Raw genomic sequence first — 22,162 nt, forward strand, 5'->3', positions numbered from 1 at the left:
AGAACTCTCCACCTACAACTATGATATCCTGTACCGGCCTGGAAGGCTCAATGAGCCCCCTGATGCCCTATCACGGGGAGCGTGTGCCAGCATGCAGCTCAACCAGCAATACACCCTCCATGCAGATCTTTGCCACCCGGGGGTCACCCGATTTTACCATTTCATGAAAGCCTGGAACCTGCCTTACTCCCTTGAGGACATCAGGACGATGACCAGGGACTGCCAAGTTTGCGCTGAGTGCAAACCGCACTTTTACCGTCCTGAAAAGGAACAACTTATCAAGACCACATGCCCCTTTGAGCGACTGAGTATTGCCTTTAAGGGCCCCCTTCCCTCCACCAACCGCAATGTCTACTTTCTCAACATAATCGACGAGTACTCGCGGTTCCCCTTTGCCATCCCCTGCCCCGATACCACTGCCACGTCCGTCATAAAAGCCCTGCACCAGCTCTTCACTCTGTTCAGATATCCCTGCTATATCCACAGTGATAGAGGGTCCTCCTTTATGAGTGATGAGCTGCGCCAGTACCTGCTGGCTAGGGGTATTGCTACTAGTAGGACCACGAGCTATAATACCCAGGGGAATGGACAGGTGGAGAGGGAGAGTGCCACTGTATGGAAGGCCACACTCTTAGCCCTTAAATCGAAGGGATTGCCGGTCTCTCGCTGGCAGGAGGTCCTCCCCGAGGCACTCCACTCCATCCGCTCCCTGTTATGCATGTCCACCAATGCCACCCCTCATGAGCGACTCTTTTCTTTTCCCAAAAAGTCTGCCACTGAGACCACCCTACTGGTTTGGCTGACATCCCCAGGGCCAGTGCTACTCCGGAAACATGTGAGGAGCAATAAATACTCCCCGATGGTCGAGAGGATTCACCTACTTCATGTGAACACCCAGTATGCCTACGTAGTCTTACCTGATGGGCGGGAGGACACGGTCTCCGTCCGCGACCTGGCGCCCACAGGAGCAGCAGACCACTACCCCGAGCACTCCACGGTGACTATGAACCCCGTACCCACCGAGATGTTTCGGAGTACTCGTCGATTATGTTGAGAAAGTAGACATTGCGGTTGGTGGAGGGAAGGGGGCCCTTAAAGTAAATACCCAGTCGCTCAAAGGGGCGGGTGGCCTTGATAAGTTGTGCCTTTTCAGGACGGTAGAAGTGCGGTTTGCACTCAGCGCAGACTTGGCAGTCCCTGGTCATCATCCTGATGTCCTCAAGGAAGTAAGGCAGGTTCTGGGCTTTCACGAAATGGTAAAATTGGGTGACCCCCGGGTGGTAAAGATCTGCATGGAGGGCGTATAGCCGGTTGAGCTGCACGCCGGCACACGCTCCCCGGGATAGGGCATCGGGGGCTCATTGAGCCTTCCAGGCTGGTACAGAGCAGGAATAGGATTACAGTACAGATGAATGTTTGCCTGAGGAACTGATGCAAGGGGCAAGGGGCAGGGTTTCAGGATCTTGGATTACTGGAACCTCTTCTGGAGCAGGGGTGGTCTGTACAAGACGGTCGGACACCAAAACTGTAAGGGAACCAAAATCCTGGCCAAATGCTACTCAGGAGGGTTTAAACTCATTTGGCAGGGGAGTGGGAAAGTGGAGGGAGGGATAGAGAGAAAGGTAGATGTCAGGGCCAGGAAAAACAGGGAGGAGCAAAGTTATAGATACAATAGGACAGATATTTTAAAGTGTGGCAAAGGTAATGAGCTTAAAGCATGAATCAGTACATGGAAGTATGATGTTCTGTCTATTACAGAGTGGTGGTTGGTTGAGTGAGGGACAGGAATGGGTGCTGAATGTCCTGGAGTTTTGATGTTTTAGAAAAGATAGTAAGGGTGGTAAAAGAAGTCGTGAAGGGGGAGTTGCACTACTAATCAGGAACAATATCACAGATGCACTCAGAGGGAACATAATGGAGGGTTCGTCCATTGAGTCTATATTGGTAGCACTGAAAAATAAGATCACTCTGATGGGATTGTACTATAGAACCCCCCACCCCAAAAGACAATGGTACATTGAGGAACAAATATTTAGGCAGGTTAAGGAAAGGTGTAAAAACAGTAGAGATGTTGCAATGGGACTTCAACTTTCCTAATATAAACTGGGACCTTCTGAGTGCAAGAAGTTTAGATGGGGCAGAATTTGTTAGGTGCATCCAAGAGGGTTTTTGAAATCAATATATATATTTAGAGCAACAAGAGGAAGGGCTATATTGGACCTGGTCTTGGGTAAAAGCCAACCTTTCAGTAGGTGAGCAGTTCAGGAACAGTGACCACAACTCTTTACGTTTTCAGATAGCTATTGATAAGGATAAGTATGGATCACAATAAACTCCTTTGCTTCTCCACCTTTAAGGAAAAACCTACCTCCTGGAGAGTTTTTCATTATCTGTCCTAATTGGTTAGTGTGAAAATTTAACTTGCTACATGTTCCCTGAAGTGTTCAACTATGCAAACAGTATCATGTAAGCACATAATTATAAATTGCTGTTCTTCTTAAAAAAAAACACCTCAGAATGAAGCAATGGTAGTACTGCTATAATCGCTTGCTCCTTAGCTAGGAAAAGTACAGTATCATCCATTTGTATTTTGGACCTGGAGTTTGTGCCACATTGCAGCCAAAATATATTGGATAGCAAACCAAAACTGAAATTTTGAGTTCCCTTCTTTTTTGCTATGTAGTTCAATTACTCTGACACAATTATAACACCTCCAACAAGCATAAAGGGAATCAAAAATATTTCCACATTTCCGCTGTGTTATCTTGTGGAATGTATTCTATTGGCTGGAACTGAATTTTATATGATGCATGTATAGGTAAATACATCTAGTAAAGGTCATCAAATGTTTATATCTTGCAGTTTCATCATCTGCACTATCCAATCTTGGTTTTTGTTTTAACTTCATGGGAAAATAGTTAAATCCAATAGAATATAAAACGAGATGGGCTCAAATGAAATGGTGTCTTTGTTTCTCAGACAGATTTCCTCAGGCTATGAAGACACGTTATCGAAAACAGAACGTATCTTCCACCATCTGCAGCATTCAAATTGAATATAGCTTCAATCTGCCAGATATTAAACCTTTACATGTCAGAGAGGATTCAGATTAATTTCAACAGACTTCCTGCCAAACCTACAACAGTGTTCAGTGAGATAACAGGAAGAGGTGAATTGGCATAGGGAGTATGTATCATTGATTTTAAAAGATAAAATGAACCCCAGTTATATTTGGCCTCAAATATTCATTGTGATCTTTTTCAATGGTTTTACAATTTCAAAGGGTCTAATGCTGGCAGTTTGCTAACCATTAGGAAGTTTGTCTCCGCATTCTGATACCCTTTCTCGAGAGCATTCTTGATGTATAACACACACACAAAATGCTGGAGGAGCTCAACAGGACAGACAGCATCTATGGAAAGAAATAAGGAGTTGATGTTTTGGGCTGGGACTCTTCACCTGGACTAGAAACAAAGGGGGAAGAGGCTTGATGTGTATGTCCATTTCTGGGCATCAAGCAGCAGCCGGCAATTAAAAACTGGAAAGAGTGACTGAAATCATCTCTGCTTGCATCTTGCAATTACACACATGCACATTCCAGCAGAATTTGTTAAATAGCAAAGCAGAAATACAAACCTGATTTCTTTTGTCTCTGAAGTCCAACGACTCTGGCACCATTGTAATACCCCCCCCCCCACCCCCACCCCCACCAACAAGTCACTGAAATCAGGTCACAAACTAGGAGAGCTTGGTTTGGTATAATTTGCTATATATATATATAAGTTGTTATGAACCCGGTAACTGGGTTACTTACCAGCAAAGATAGAGGCGTCCGTTGAAGTCTGATTTTACTATTTTTAACAATATTTATTGGTAAAAATACACAAAAATAATATCAATACAAATATACAGATAACATACATCATCAATACTAAACCTAAAAGTGCGGGTATAATAATAATCAATAAGAAATAAGCTCTGTCATTGTCTAGGGGATAATGAATTGTCCAATGGAAATCTAAAGTTCATTTCAGTTCATACAGGCTGCAGCCGTTGTTTGTTTGTCGCTGTGTTGCAATTGTTGGAGAGAGAGAGAAATAGAACAACTTGCTGGCTTTCCTTGTTACAATCTTGATCCGTATCCGTCCTTTAGCGAGACCATTCCGTGGAGGACTCACCACCCAAGCAAGGATGGACACACACACAAGCCCCCACCGGTCTCATACATTTCTCCTGGTGTGTCTAAAGCGGTTGTTCCCCAGACCCTCTTTTATCCTCACTCACGGGGTCTCAGATGTCAATCAGGTTGGGATGATGCAATCCCTCAACCAGACCACTCTGGTTGTCCCCTGAGGGGTTTCAATGAATAGTACAGTACTCATTATACAATTCCTTTGCCAAGAGACAATAGCAGTAATCTTTCTCTTTGTCAAATAGGAGACATTCCACTTTGTGTATTCTGCGGTGTCTCAATGACTGCCTTTGCTGTTCCTGTGTCTCTCTCATTACTGACATGCTGTGTATCTCTCTCATTTTCGGGTCTCAGACCCGAAAATATAGCAAAGTGGCTTGTTCCTTTCATATGCAGTATATTGCAAGGAAGTCTTCCAATACAACTAACTCTGTCAGGATGCTGTTTATTGACAATAGCTCAGCATTTAACATGATCATTCCTACAATTCTGATCAAGAAGGTCAAAACCCTGAGCCTTTACAACTGGATCCTCGACTTCTAACCATGCAGAGTCTAGATAATATCTCCACCTTGCTGACAATCGACACTGGTACGTCTCAGGGATATGTACTTAGTCCGCTGATCTACTTTCTCTACACCCTTGACTGTGTGGCTAGGCACAGCTCAAATGCCATCTATAAACTTGCTGATGTTGTTGGCAGAATTTCAGATGGTGATGAGAGGGCATGCAAAAGCCAGTTGAATGGTGTTGCAGCAACAAGCTTGCACACAATGTCAGTAAGGTCAAAGAACTGACTGGAATTCAGAAGGTCTAAGATGAGGGAACACACATCAGTCCTCATAGAAAGATCAGAAGCAGAAAGGATGAGCAATTACAAGTTCCGGGATGTCAATATCCCTGAGGATCTATCCTGAGCCCAACAACTGATGCAGCTACAAACAACAGTGCCTATATTTCATTAGAAGTTTAAACAGATTTGGTATGTCACCAAAGACACTCACAAATTTCTACAGATGTACTGTGGAGAGCATTCTAACTGGCTACATCACAATCTGGTATGGAGAGTGGAGGGCTGATGCACAGGATCAAAATAAGCTTCAGAGATTTGTAAACTTACTCAGCTTCATCATGGGCACTCCGTAGTATCCCGAACTACCTTCAAGGAGTGATACCTCAAAAAGGCGTCATCCATCCTTAAGGACCCCCGTTGCACAGGACATGCCCTGTTCTCATTGCTACCATCAGGGAAGTACAGGAGCCTGAAGGCACACACTCAATAATTCAGGAAAAGCTTCTTCCCCTCCACCATCTAATTTCTGAATGGACATTAAACCCACGAACAATACCTCATTACTTCTTTTAATTTTTATTTTGCACTATTCTTAATTAAACTATTTAATAATGAATGTAATTCATGGCTTTTTTTGTTATTATGTATTGCATTCTACTGCTGCCACAAAAACAAGAAGTTTCACGACATGTGTTGGTGATATAAAACCTGCTTCTGATTCTGAAATATGCATCTCTTGAGAAATTAAGATATTTAAAAGATTGAATAATTACCATTAATTCCTCTGAACTATTTTCTTTGAAAAGACCAGATATTTGTCCTTTGTTATCATTCTTCAAAGTTCAAAGTAAATATATTATCAAATTACTTATATGTCACCATATACAACCCTGAGATTTTTTTTTTGCATGCATTCACCGTCAAGTTGGAGTTCTTGTTCTTTGAACATATGCAGCTTCCCCACTTGAAAGGGATTGAATGCGCCTACCCGAAGGTTTCTTAACTGGGTTCCACTCACTGACCAAACAACTTTTCTGTTTTCCTCCTTTTATTTTTTGCAAATGCAGCAGTTTGATAGTTCCGTTAGTTCCATCAGTCATTAGTCCTTAGTCCTTAGTCATTTGTCATTAGTCATAAGTCATTAGTCAGAAGCAGCACTCAGGCAGTGGGTTCCGTCCGGTCTACCAGTGGATTCTTGCTATTACTTTTAAATTTTATTTTCTTTTGCCTTACATCCCAATACTTTCTAGAAACTCAAGTTTGACTTGACATTAACTGTAGAGCAAAGAAGTACAATAGGATCGAACAAAGACTGACAAACAACCAACATGCAAAAGAAGACAAACTGTGCAAATACAACAATTTAGTGTGGAGGTGAGTGAAGTTATCGATGGTGGATAAAGGCTAATAACTGTTCCTGAACAGTTAAGGCTCCTTCCCAATGGCAGCAATGAAAAGAGAGTATGGCCTGGATGGTTGATTGATGGATGTTACTTTCACAGCTGTTCTAAGTGATTGTGATTTATAACTTAAAATTTTGAAAAAAGGGAAATCTGAAATTCTTCTCATTCCTTGAAGGTAACCTAGTGAAATTCCTTGGATATTAAATCTATCATTCAAACCTGAATAGTTACAATCCACAAATCATATAAATCAATACTTCTTGAAGGAGGATTGGGATATTCTTCTGCCTTGCCGGTATCCTGTTAAAGCCATTCATCTTTATTTTCGTATGACAAATAACTATTTGCTTAGTTCCTTCATTCATTTTATAGTGTTAGACCGAAAAGAATGAGGCAGCAGCCCAGCAAATGGAACCCAGATGCCTCAGCTCAGAACTTTACTGCATCATTAAGTCAGTAGTTGTGCTGTTGAAGGATAGCTACAGTTTTTAGCTCCATCAGGAATTCCAGAAATAATGACAAAGTCCAATCCAGTGAACACCCAGTAGTAGATGGACAATATCATAGCCCAGACTGATTTAAAGGAAGGCAATATTTAATCCATACAGTTGCCTGACCAGAGCCAATAGAGAAGCTAACTATCCACCTATGTGATTAACACAATTATCAGTGGTAAGTCCCTAATATTGAAAAATCCCCTCTAATTAAAAACAGAAATGCAATAGTCACATAAATCCTGTCAATATGAAGTTTGGGACTTTTGAACAACTTCACTCACCTCACAAATGTTTAAAGCATTACACATACAAAACCACAAGAATGTAATGACTTTTCAACTAACTTCCTAGAGTAGTAACAACGTTTAAGAAGCTCTATATTTTCCAATTCAAAGCAACTTGATCGATACCCCAATAATATCTCTGAAATTGGCATTCCCCCACTACTGGCATAACTATAATGCATACCATTGCTTGCAGGATATATTGATGCTAACTTACAGAGATTTCTTTGGTAGCACATTAGTTATGGGATCTCAATCACTTGGAAAAATAAGGGCAATAAAAACATGAAAGAAAGCATTTCCAACTTTTCTATGTTGCCCTATATTACCTTAGTTTGGACAGATATCCATGTTCCTTGTCTGTCACAGGGTGATAATCTAAGAACTTCTCATCAACACGTTTAACACATCTGAACATGGAGTGTACAGGTTCAGTGAAAAGGGTACCTGACCCAAACTAGTCAGTGACCAAACTGGACTGGGCAATGACTGCCATCCTGGGGTATGATGCATATCCTCAAAACAATCATAAGAAATGCATAAATAAAACCAAACATTGGTACTCACCAACTTATGAATGTCCGATGTATGGACATTCCATACTTATGGGCAAGTGTTGGGCGGCCAGTGGGATAGATAGGAATGGATTTGATGGCTACTGTGGGGCTCCAGTTAGGTTCAGCTCTGCGGGAATTGGGAAATTGCAAATGCGTTTTTCCCCACACCTCCAATCCCACCCACGAAGCTACAACAATCAGGGGCTGGGGTGGGCTGTAAAATGGCTGGAGCGCTAAGCAGAGGCACTCACTCACTCACTCACTCATGCCTACTTGGTGTTCTATAACAGCTGTATCTGTGATCCTGTTCCAAGCACTGTTTCCCAATTACTGACAGTTCAGGTTTCATGCAGTTCTCAGGTACCAAATCTGGGGCTGATGAAGAGTCTAGGCCCAAAAAAAAGGATTATTTATTCCTCTACATAAATGCTGCCAAATATCTTAAGTTCCTCCACCATTTTGTGAGTGTTTCTCAAAATTTCCATCATTTATAAAATCTCCTGTGTTTATGCTGTGAACTTCCTTTAGCTTATTATGAGAAAAGGTATTGACTTTCAATATTTTTATGTAAAGGCAAAAAGTACCAAACCTTTGGAATAATAAACTTTAGCAGAAGTTAGATCAGTAAATGTTAATTTCATTTTATCAAAATGCATTACTGTCTTTTTATCAGGATGTTAAGTTCCAAGACTAAGTAATGGACAATTGTTTAGAAAGGAGTCTAGATGTTACCTTTACAGTAGAGAGTGTAATTTATATCCACTGTTCTGCTATTTCTCTTCATTCATTTAATGTTTTGCCTTACTCTTCAAACAGCTATTTGACATTATTTTTGAAAGCCGTCTGCTCCAATCTCCATTTGCATGCTTCGCCTGCACTTATATTTTTAAAAACATTACCTCACTGACAATCAACTCTGGTGCACTTCTGGGTTATGCGCTTAACCCAATGTTCTACTCTCTCCACACCCATGACTGTGTGGCTAGGTATAGCTCAAATCCATCTAGAAATTTGCTGATGATGCAACCATTGTTGCAGAATTTCAGATGGTGACGAGACAGCCTACAGGAGCAAGATATACCAGCTAGTTGAGTGGTGTCGTAGCAACAACTTTGCACTCACAGTCAGTAAGACCAAAGAACTGATTGTGGACTTCAGGAAAGGGAAGAAGAAGGAACACAAACAATCCTCATACAGGGATCAGAAGTGGAAAAAGTGAGCAATTTCAAGTTCCTGGCTGTCAATATCTCTGAGGATCTAACCTGATCTCAGCATGTCAATACAACTACAAAGAATGCAAGACAGTGGCTGTATTTCTCCAGGAGTTTGAGGAGATTTGGTTTAACACCTAAAACACTTGAAAGCTTCTACAGATTTACCAATGAGAGCATTCAGACTGGCTACATCTCTGTCATATATGGGGGGAAGGGTGGTCTACTGCACAGGATCAAAGTAAGCTGCAGAGAGTTGTACTAGTCTCCGTAGTATCCAAGACACCTTGAAGGAACAGTGCCTCAGAAAAGCAGATTCTGTCTTCAAGGACACCCATTATCAAGGGCATACCCTTCTCTCATTGTTACCATCAGGAAGGAGATACAGAAGCCTTAAGGCACAAACTCAGTGATTCAAGAACAGCTTCTTCCCCTCTGCCATCCGATTTCTAAATGAACATTGAACCCATTAACACTATCTCACTACTTTTCTTTTAATTCCAGTTTCAGCACTACTTATCTTAATTTAACTATTTAATATTCATATATATACTTACTGTAATTCAGTTTTTAGCTCGCTGAAGATCAACACTGGCGCACCTCAGGGATGCATGCTTAACCCACTGCTCTTCTCCCTCTACACCCATGACTGTGTGGCTAGACATGGCTCAAATACCATCTATAAATTTGCTGATGATACAACCATTGTCACCTAAACTCTCGAAAGCTTTATAGAGTCCCATCAGTGGGGCATGCCCTTTCCTCACTGTTACCATCAAGTAGGAGGTACAGAAGCCTGAAGGCACACACTTTGTGATTCAGGAACAGCATTTTCCCCTCTGCCATCTGATTCCTAAATGGACATTGAACCCATGAACACTACTCCACATTTTTAATATATATTATTTCTGTTTTTGCACTATTTTTGATCTACTTAATATACATATACATGTAATCAATTTACTTTTTCTTCTTTCTACATTTTCATGTATTGCATTGTACTGCTGTTGCTAAGTTAAGAATTTTCATGACACATGCCAGTGGTAATAAACCTGATTCAGCTTTTTTCTACATTTATCATGCATTTCTGCCTCTCTGGCCCTCAATTCAGCCCCTCAGGACTGTGTACTAAGTCCCCTCCTTTTCTCTCTGTATACCCATGACTGAGTCACCATCCACAGCTCCAATCTCTAATTAAATTTGCTGATAATACTACATTGATTGGCCTTCTCTCAAATAATAACAAGGCAGCTTACAGAGAAAAAGTCATCACCATTTCACAGTGGTGTCAAGAAAACTACATCTCCATCAATGTCACAAAAACAAAGAAGCTGGTCGTGGACTATAGGAGGAATGGGAACAGGCTAACCCCTATTCACATCAATGGATCTGAGGTTGAGAGGATGAACAGCCTTAAGTTCCTCGGCATAAACATCACTGAGGATCTCACATGGTCTGTACATACCGGCTGTGTGGTGAAAAAAGCTCAACAGCGCCTCTTTCACCTCAGACGGTTGAAGAAGTTTGGTGTGGGCCCCCAGATCCTAATGACTTTCTATAGGGGCACAATTGGGAGCATCCTGACTGGCTGCATCACTGACTGGTATGGGAACTGTACCTCCCTTAATCGCAGGACTCTGCAGAGAGTGGTGTGGACAGCCCAGCGCATATGTAGATCTGAACTTCCCACTCTTCAGGACATTTACAGTGACAGGTGCATAAAAAAAAGCCTGAAGGATCATTGGGGACCCAAGTCACCCCAACCACAAACTGATCCGGCTGCTACCATCCGGGAAACAGTACCACAGCATAAAAGCCAGGACCAACAGGCTCCGGGACAGCTTCTTCCACCAGGCCATCAGACTGATTAATTCACACTGATACAGTTGTATTTCTATGCTATATCGACTGTGTTGTTGTGCACAATATTTATTACAAATTACTATAAATTGCACATTGCACATATAGATGGAGTTGTAATGTAAAGGCTTTTACTCCTCATGTATGTGAAGGATGTAAGTAATAAAGTCAATTCAATTCAATTCAATATTGCATTATACTGCTGCCTCAAAGTTAACAAAGTTCATGACACATGCTGGTGGTATTAAACCTGATTCTGATTCTCTTTGGGATTTATCTGAAATTTAAGCCCTCTAGTTCCCAACTCACTAATCGATAGATATCATTCTATAAACTACATAGTGCTGAATGTGGGAAATCATGCATACGATTCATTTATCTGCACCAGCACACACTAATGGGTGGACACTAATGGACCAGAGTCCTGGCCATTGAGAAATGGGGCTGTAGATTTTTGTGATTCAACTTATTGTGCTGCAGGATATCCCAACATCTGTCACACATCAAATGACATCATTGGTGTGCTTCCTCCTTGGTGTAATAAAAGGGAGCTGTAGGATGCACGCTGCAACTTTTGTTGAAAACTACATGAAAAAGAGAGAAAGACATTGAGGTATGTATTAAAGTTTTGTGTTGTGACGTTGATTTTTACACACAACATCTGCCAGCCTGTTTTCAATGGTCAGGGCAATGGAGACTGCTGCAGTGACTGTCTCTTCTCTGCTCATGGTTTCCCTATACACTTCACATCTCAGCTGCGTGCAGCTGAACAACATAGAACAGTACAGCACAGATACAAGCTCATCAGCAATGATGCCTGCGCCAATCAATGTCAATCTGAACTAATCCCTTCTGCCTGCACTTCACCGATATCCCTCTATTCCCCTCCTGCCTGTCAGTCTCAGTAAGTACTTCTTATACACAGCTCATGTATCTGTTTCCATCACTTCCTCTGGCAGTGCGTTCAAGGTAATTGAATACCCAGTTGCCTCTTGAAACTTCTTTAAACATTGCCCCTCAAACTTAGCTCTGACTCTTTGATTACATTCCAGCAGTCATGATCCGGGCAGTTCCCCCGCCTAACCTACTGGAAATCACTTTGTCCATCGTGTCACAGATTTGGTTTCACTTCCACAACAGCCTTTTCTGCAGCTGCTTTGTGCATGTCATAGGGAGGGTTCTTTTAAACTCTAACTGTGCAGAAGTGATGGAAGGAAAACAAGCTTGTCATACCTCTCCCCATAGAATAGTATGCATCTCTTCTCAGTGCAAATTGTCCTAGGCTGCTCTTAACATTCTTTTGCTGAGCTTTATGAATTATTCTCTGGGTCTGATCAGACTTTATAGAAAGCATGTATTTTGTGTACAAACGAAGAGTAAACTCCAATTTTTAGGCTATAGTTTTCTAATTATACTATGGAAAACAAAACACAGAATAATGTCCTTTTTTAAAAATTCTATTACGAACCCAATGTCTCCAATCTCTTCCATAACTAGAAGTACCCCCAAACTACACTATGATATTATTGAGAATATTTTCTGAACTTCCTCCTCAGTCAAAATATATTTCTTAAGTTTAGGTTCTTGAAGACAAAGCCCAGTCAATCATTTGTGTGTATAGCTTTACTGTATTCTTTAACATATAAAGCATTTTAAAACCTTGCATTACTTTATGTAACAACTCTGAGAATCCACACTGAAAACTGAAGTTCTTTGGAGCGTAGAAGGTTGAGGGGGGACTTGATAGAGTTATTTAAAATTATGAGGGGGATAGAGTTGACATGGATAGGCTTTTTCCATTGAGAGTAGGGGAGATTCAAACAAGAGGACATGAGTTGAGAGTTAAGGGGCAGAAGTTTAGGGGTAACATGAGGGGGAACTTCTTTACTCAGACTGGGAGCTGTGTGGAACGAGTTTCCACTAGAAGTGGTAGCGGCAGGTTCGATTTTGTTATTTTAAAAAAATTGGATAGTTATATGCACAGGAAAGGAATGAAGGGTTATGGGCTGAGTGCAGGTAGGTGGGACTAGGTGAGAGTAAGCCTTCAGCACGGACTAGAAGAGCCAAGATGGTCTGTTTCTGTGCTGTAATTGTTATATGGTTACATGGTTTTTATATTCTCTGTTCATTTCAGATCTTTTTTACTCCTTGAGTTATGTATTTCTTCATTTTTATTTTATTGGTCACAAAAGACTCTGCAAAACATTTAACTGGAAAGAGTCAAGGACAATAGAAGTGGGCTAATCCCGACTTTGGTTCCTGCCATGTGGTCGGAGGAATGGAGGCTGCCATTTTGTAAGTCTGTTCTTGCAGTCGTCATTTTGAGAAATTTTCTTTGCAAACTGGTTCTTGCTCAGGGTTGGTTTGATCAGAGCAATGGAAAGAGTACACAGTGAGGTCCCTATGAATAATCTGCTAAATTTGAGATTACTCCCAAATATGAAGCATTTTTTTGGTTAGGTAGAAATGGAAGGCTTGTCAAAAGAACTGCCTGAAATCACCTGAACCAGTGTTTGGCTGAACTGATTTAACCTGGTCTGATTCAAGGAGAACAAAGCAAATAACATGAGGCATGAACCTGATGAAAAATCAATACAGCAATACCGCTTATCATTTTGTTCAGGTCCAACGAGAAGCCAACACAGCCTAGCCACAGAAGAAAGAATCTTAAAGGAGAGGACAGGGTTGGCTACACATTTAAATTACACTCTCCATTCACATTTGACACTCCTGTCCATGGACTCCTTTAGTACTGTGATGAGGCCAAACTCACGTAGAAGGAACAACATCTCATATTCTGTCTGGATAGCCTCTAAGCTGACAGCATAAATATCGATTTCACCAACTGCTGGTACTTTCTTCTTCCCCCTCCCTTATTCCACATTCTGATTACCCACTCATGCCTTTATCTTCTCCTCACCTGCCTATCACCATCTTCTGGCTTCCCTCCTCCTTCCCTTTTATCTATGGTGCACTATCGTCTGCTCTTTGATTCCTTTTCTTCAGTCCTTTAACTCTTCCACCTATACCCTCCCAGCTCCTTATATCATGCCCCTCCACCTACCTTCCCCCTCACCCGGCTTCCGCTATCACCTGCCAGCTTGTACTCCTTCCTGTCCCTCCATCATTTTACTCTGGTTTCTGTGGCCTTCCTTGCCAGATATGATGAAGGGCTTTGGCCTGGAATGTTACTTTTATTGTCACCCTCAGCTCCCCATATTGTGTGTGTTGAACCACATAGAACATAGAAATCTACAGCACATTGAAGGCCCTTCAGCCCACAATGTAACTGCCTAGAATTTCCCTACCGCATAGCCCTCTATTTTTCTAAGCTCCATGCACCTATCTAAGAGTCTCTTAAAAGATCCTCATGTATCCACCTCCACCACCATCACCGGCAGTGCATTCCACGCACCCACCACTCTCCGTGTGAAAAGCTTACCTCTGTACCTACTTCCAAGCACCTTAAAACCATCCCTGCACCCCCGTGTTAGCCATTTCAGACCTGGGAGAAAGCCTCTGGCTTTCCACATGATTAATGCCTCTCATCATCTTCTATCAGGTCAACTCCCATACTCCATCGCTCCAAGGAGAAAAGGCTGTGTTCACTCAGCCTACTTTCATAAGGCATGCTCTCCAATCCAAGTAGAGTTTACACATTACTGCAGCGTTAAGTGAATTGTTAAAATTAACATGAATTACCTTCATAGGGTGACTTAAGGTCTGTACGTTTGGAGCTCCAGGACTGTAAATAAACCTTTTCTTGTTTGTAGTGAGACACGATACTGCCCTGAATTCAGTCATTATGTTAATGTGTCTGATATGAAGCAGATGAGCACATAATATCCTCAGCCATAAAATTCAGAATTAGTCTTGCCAGAATTGGACAAAATCAGATAAAAGCAACAAAAGGTTGTTCTGTTGTCCACAGTACCTACTTTATTAGGTACATCTGTACCTTCTCATTAATGCAGATATCTATTCAGACAATCATGTGGCAGCAACTCAATGCATAAAATGGCAAAGAGATCAGCTGTCGGCTACAACTTACTGGGAATTGGTGAGATGATAATCTCAGATAGTCTATCTCGTTCAACTTGTCACAAGATTCCACAGCGTTTGTGCCGGGGAATAACTGGAAGCTTCCTTCCCTTTCTGGTCTCCATAGAATGCTGCTGGAAAGGACTTCAGCAATCATGGAGCACTCCCCCAGCAAAGTACAGACTCAGTGGCCATTTTATTATGTGCCTGATTATTAATGCAAAATCAAGTCAGCCAGTCATTTAGCAGCATCTCAAAGCATTAAAGCATGCAGTCATAGTCAAGCAGTTCAGTCGTTGTTTATACCAAACATCAGAATGGGGAAGAAATATGATCTACTTTGACTGTGGAATGATTGCTGGTGGTTTGAGTATCTCAGAAACTGGTGATCTCCAGGATTTTTCATGCTCAACAGTCTCTAGAGTTTACGGAGAATGGCGCAAGAAACAAGCAACAGAACAACATCCACTGAGTGGAAGTTCAGTGAGCAAAAGCACCTTGTTAATGAGAGAGCTTGAAGGACAATGGCCAGACTGACTGGAGGGTGACAGTAAATCAAATAGCCATGTGTTACAACAGTGGTGTGCAGAAGAGCATCTCCGAACTCACAACACATCAAAGCTTGAAGCAGATGGACTACAGCAGCAGTAGGTCACAATCTTAAACTCAGTGATCACTTTATTAGGAATAGGAGATACCTAACAGAGTGGCCACTGAGTGCGTACTAGCTAATTTGCAAGTTGAAATACCTCCTCAGATATTAAAAGGGGCAGCCAAAAAGATAAAGGAAACAGCACTGGGTACCACTGAAAAGGCAAAGGAACTGGCCTCCAAAGCAACACCTCGGAAAGCAAAGCAGTTGAGTTGAAATCAGCAGAGGGATCTTGATCACAATGGGCACCCAGCAAGGTTCAATGTTCCAAGAATCTCACAAGCTCGACCTCTCTCAAAATGACCTTTGGGCAGCACAGTACCTCAGCTGGAGGAGCTGCTGCCTCATGGCTCCAGTGACCCAGGTTCGATTCCCAGTACCTGCTGTGTGAAGTTTAGAGGGCCTGTCTGTGATAATGCAGGCGGGCCAGTTTCCCCTCACTTCCCAGTCACATACGTACTGGTAGGCTGCCAGCTGCCCCTAGTGAGTAGGTGAGTGATGGAACCTGGGAGGAAGATGCTGAGAAAGAAAGGAAAGTAAAGTGTAATCAATATAGGATTATTGTAAATGGGTGCTTGATGGACAGCATGGAGTCAATGGGTCAAAGGGCCTACTTCTGTGCTGGGCGGCTCAAGGAAGTTAAATATATCATATGCCTTAGTCAAAGTCAAAGCAATAAGATCACCTGATTGCTGCAAGATGGAACCATTAAATTTCACTCAGGTTATTTCACTCAGGTTATTTCACAGGTTATTTCTACAATGGTCAAACCCCATTCACACCTGAGAAGCAGGTTCTGGGTTATTAACTGAAGGGAAGGGGGTGGTCCTGCCTTGACATGGTTTTGATGAATAGTCTAATTACTGGGCTATTCCAGCTCATAAAATATCTAAACTGATAAGTTGCCAGGTTGTACATTGCAGATTACATAAAATAGTTCATAGAAGCATGAACTGTTCACTGAGGGTCAAGCTGCTATGAAATATTTTATATTTAATACAAAAAATAAAAAATACTTTTTGCTAATGTATGCTGATTTTCGCATGAATCTCCTATTTTAGCAGAGCCATTAGTCTTATTTTTCCCACTCACAAAACAAAGCTTCCATTAATGAAGCAAGGGAAATTGATAAGAACTAGGTGTCGCTGTTCCAGGCCGTATCACACAGCAGAGTCAGCAGGGGGAGAACTTAGATTCCTATTGCCTAAATGGGTTCAGAAACTTTATTCCACTAATTCCACCATCATGCCTAAGATTGAAAATAACAACTGGCACACAGTTCTTCAAAACATCAAAAAAGAGACAAAATAAATATTTTTTTTAAATATACAGTCAGTAGACATTTCATTTAGCTATCTCCTGTACCTATTAAGATGGCCTCTGTGTGTAACTTCGTGGTCTTCTGCTGCTGTAGCCCATCTACTTCAAAGTTCAATGTGGTGTGCATTCAAAAATGCTCTTCTGCAGACCACTGTTGTAAAGCATGGTTATTTGAGTTGCTTACTGTTGCCTTCCTGTCAGCTTAAACCAGTCTGGTCATTCTCCTCTGCCCTTTCTGATTAACAAGACGTTTTCACCCACAGAACTGCTGTATACTAGATTTTTGTTTGTTGTTTTTGCATTCGTCTCTGTAAGTGCTGAAGACACTAGTACGTGAAACTCCCAGAAGATCAGCGGTTTCTGAGATACTCAAACCACCCCGTATGGAACCAGCAATCACTCAACAGTCCAAGTCACTTAGATCACATTTCTTCCCTATTCTGATGTTTGCTCTGAACAACAACTGAACCTCTTGACTATGTCTTCATGCTTTTATGCAAAGAGTTGCTGCCTCATGATTGTCTGGTTAGATATTTGCATTAATGAGCAAATGTACAGGTGTACATAATACAGTGGCCACTGAGTGTATGATGTCTGTACTTTGCTGAGGAACGTACCCTGATTGGTGAAATCCTTTCCAGCAGCACTCCATGGAGACCAGAAGTGGGGAGGAAACCCAGCTAATCCCTGGCACACAAGCTGTGGAAATTTATGGCAAGTTGAACAAGGCAGATTACCTGAGATATATCACCTCACCATGTCCCAGTAAGTTGCAGCCTCTATAGCATACTTTGATTATCCTGATACTGATAAATGGGATTAGTGCAGGAAAGTACAATGGACAACATGGACGTGGTGGGCCAGAATGCCCGATTCTGTGCTGTATGTCTCCATGACTCTCCAGCCTGCCAAACTTCAGTAGGAAGACCTGGTCACTTAGAGTTCAATGGTGTAACTCAAGCATGGTGGAATGGCATTGCAGTCTCCATAATACCATAAGACGTAGGACCAGAATTAGGGCATTTGATCCATTGAATCTGCTTCACCATTCAATCACGCCTGATCCTTTTTTTCCCCTCCTCAGCCCCTCTCCCCAGCTGTCTCCCCTTTGGTCCTGTGGCTAGTCAATCTCTACCTTAAATGGACCCAACAACCTGGTCTCAATGGATGGAATAACCAAATTTTGCTCCCATATCTTATGGTCTTCCAGTGTAAAGGAAGGGTGAAAATGGCCATCCTGGTGTGCATCAATTTCATCCATTTCATAGATAAATAATATGGATCATGGAGTGGTCACTTTGGAGTACTACATCCCACACCCAACCTTTCCCCAAACTAAAAGTTGACAAGGTTGAGAGGAAGCATGAGAAAAATCTTTCGAATTGAATTAACTTCTTAAAAAGTGAGAAGAAAATAAACCGCAGAGTGACAAATCATGAGGCAAATTAAAATCAAATTAGTTATATAAGGGAGGAATAAAAAGAGATCAATATTTGGATTTAGAGAAAAAAGATGCAAAAGAAAATAAATATAAAAATTTATGTGATGGCCTTCAGTTTATTAGCTCGCCTGAAGCAAAATGTGAAATAGGCATTTCTTTCCAGACAATCAATTAATTAGAGTGCTACCAAAAGCAACTCCAATGTGCTTTTTTAAAGGTAAGCACATAGCTAATTAAAAATGTGACTGTAGGTCAGCTATTGCCTTTTGATTAAATACCTTAGGGGACACTGAATGCTTTAGTGTTGTAGGTGAAGGTAACTTGTCTGTGGTGGACTGTGAGTCAGTATTGACTGATACAAATGCAAACTATAGTTATGCTTTGAATAATTGTTCTTTCATATCTTAGAAAGCAATGGTGTAGAACTTTACATAGTGAGTAAATAGGGCAGAGTGTGTTACAGGGTTAGTTGTAGGTGACTTGTCAAAACAACTGAATTTAATGCATGGGTCTCTCCTCATTTCATTCCATGCCATTTATTGCTCTGGTTCTGCAGCCCCTTCCCACGGTTAGGAGTATGTCCATCTCCAGCAGTGAAAGATGTTCAATACTCTCATATGTTTTCCATGTGAATCAATACCTCCTTTGTCTGTAATTTTAATAGAGGTTTCTCCAGGATAACTTTTGTGATGGATAAATTTTGATATGATCTCATTTACTTTTTAAATGCATTTGTTAAATAGAGAAATTAACTAATGTGAGAGAGAAAATCTAATCCACATTAGCACAATGTAGTTTAGGATTTGTAGTTACTTCGATTTATGTCTGTTAAAATGATTACTAAGAAATTAATCTCTCATTGAGATATGTTTCATTAAATGTGGCTACACACAGGGTCATATTTCCTAACAAGATTCAAGATTGCTGATTGTTATTTCCAATACACAAGATTAAGGAGAATGAATTAATTGTTACTTCAGATACAATGCAGAACAATAACACAATAAGATAAATAACACAATAAAAATGAAAACACAATAAATATAAATACATAAACTAGTTTGCATACATACCGTAGATTGAATGTATGTCTGTAAAATTATGCTAGGTACATAAAGTGGCTCTGACAGGAAATGATAAAGTAGTGCTGGTGGGATGGGTTAATGGTGGAGGTGTTGATTGGCCTTACTGCTTGGGGAAAGTAACTGTTTTGAGTCTGGTGGTCTGGACATGGATTTTACCTGATGGGAGTGGGACAAGCAATCTATGATCAGGGTGTGTGGGATCCCTCATGAGGCTACTAGTCCTTTTCTGGCACCTTTCTGTATATGTGTTCTCTGTGGCAGGTAGGCAGTTCTGTGTATTTAATTTATCAGTAACATTTGAGTAATATTGTAAATATATTGTTTGATTAAACATTTATGTTTGTTTAAATAATTCACTACAGGTTAAATGTAAAATACGCAAATTGTTTATGTCATGACAGCAAATGAAATAGCCATTGAGAAACAAGTACAAGTTTGGCTGAGTGCATTGGATTTACTGGCATGCAGTTTGCTTCCAAGTTTGACTGCTTCACCTCAGATGGCTGAAGAGGTTTGGTGTGGGTACCCAAATCCTAAGGACTTTCTACAGGGGCACATTTGAGAGCATTCTGACTGGCTGCATCCCTGCCTGGTATGGGAACTGTACTTCCCTCAATCGCAGGACACTACAGAGAGTGGTGCAGACAGCCCAGCGCATCTGTAGATGTGAACTTCTCTCTACTCAGGACACTAACAGAGACAGGCGCGTAAAAAAGGGACCAGAAGATCATTGGGGACCCAAGTCACCCCAACCACAAACTGTTCCAGCTGCTACCATCTGGGAAATGGTATCACAGTATAAAAGCCAGGACCAACAGGCTCTGGAACAGCATCTTCCACCAGGCCATCATACAGATCTGTTGGTTAGGAAATCGAACACCCAGTTACACAGTGGTGAGACTACAGTGTTGAATGCCGAAGTGAATTCCAGAAACAACATTCTGACTTAAGTGTCCTGTTTTGTTGGTGTGTTGGAGCCAGGTGCATGATAGGTGCTATGGCATCTGTCATAGAGCAGTTCTGTCAGTAAGCATATTTGTGAATGTCCAGTGTGGTAGGAATGGAGTTTTTGATGCATGCCATTACCAGCCATTCAAAGCCCTTCAGGATAATTGGCGTCAGTAGGTGTTTATTTCTGAAGGTGTCAAGTTCTTTGGTACAGGGATAATGGTGGCTGATTTGAAGTATGTGGGGTCAGCAGCCTAGATGAGTGAACTGTTGAAGATGTCAGTGAGCTGGTGTGCACACACGCTGAGTACTTGGCATGAGGTGTTGTCTGGCATGGCCCCTTTACGGAGGTTAACTCTCTGAAGAGTCCTTCTCACATCTGCTGTTGTTCCAGACAATGGCTGCTCACCTGGGACAGGATAGCTTTTGCAGCTAGTGCTGTTTCGCATGGTCAAAGCATGCATAAAGGTTGTTTAGACCATCAGGGACAGAGGGAACCTAATTAGTTTAAAAACTATCTCACAATTGTTGGAATTTGGTGGCACCGTTCCCCTCGACATATTGAGACTTCATTCAAAGCTAAGTTTTGTGTTCAAGGGCTGTAATGATGTATTACTTCCTATTTTAATTAAGGATGTTTTTAAATCATGTTTTATAACAAAATATGTTGACAAGAGTTCAAATTTATGTCCAGTAAACTATATTTCAGATTAATTTTCCATTAATAGTAATTACACTGGTACTCATTAGGGATTTCATCAGCACCATTGTCTTCTGCAGTAAATCAAATGCCATAGCTCTTCTACTGAAATACTGTATCTTCTGCATAGGTATTCAAATTTGAAATAGAAGATAATGTACATTCTTCACTTTGATTTGCATCTTTCTAACAACATGAATGTATCATCTCTGAGTCTCCTTCCAAAGACTGATGCAATTCCTGTTTAATAATAATCGAATCTGCCATACCCAGCAGTGCATTGCAAACCCTAAATATCCACTGCAAAAACAATTTTCCTGTTGGATCTTCTACCTGTTTTTCATTGAAATTACTTTCTAATTGTCTTAGAACTGACAGAAATATTGTACACAGCCTGGTATGGGAACACCAATGCCCCTGAGCAGACCCGCCTACAAAAGGTAGTGGATTCGGCCCAGTACATCACAGATAAAGCTATCCCAACCATTGCAAACATCGACATGAAACTTTGCTGTAGCATTCGTCATCAAAGATCCTCACCACCCAGGCCATGCTCTCTTCACACTGCTGCCATCAGATAGAAGGTACAGGTGCCTCAGGATAGACACCAGCAGTTTCAAGAACAATTACTACCCTTCAACCAGCAGGCTGTTGAATAAAGGGGGGAAACTACACTCATTTAAGAACTACTTTATCTTGTTATTTCATGCTCATTATTTATTGTTATTTATTTGCACAGTTTACAGTTCCTGTTGTTTACAGTTTACAGATCCTGTTTACAGTTACTGTTCTATTGATTTTCTAAGTATACTTGCAGAAAAAGAAACTCAGGATTGTATGTGGTCACATGTATGTTCTCTGATAATACTGTCAGCTTTTGAATTTTGAAATTCACAATATTTGAACTCTGTTCAAGTTAGTTCTTATAAATATTAGATCACTTTCAAATTAGACTTCTATCTTATTACCTCCAGAGACCTTGATTTTATGTTCATAACTGAGACTTGGTTACAGCCAAATGAATACAGTCAGTATCTGAACTAAGTCCCACTGACTATGACAGTTTCAGCGTAGAAAGACCCAGTATTGAGGTGTGGGCTTACCACAGAGTTCAAAAGGCATTTTAGGTGCAACCTACCATCTATCAACAATTTTTCAAGTACTGAGGAACATACAGT

The sequence above is a fragment of the Hypanus sabinus genome, chromosome 23 (genome assembly GCF_030144855.1).
Source record: "Hypanus sabinus isolate sHypSab1 chromosome 23, sHypSab1.hap1, whole genome shotgun sequence".
Classification (NCBI taxonomy): Eukaryota; Metazoa; Chordata; class Chondrichthyes; order Myliobatiformes; family Dasyatidae; genus Hypanus; species Hypanus sabinus.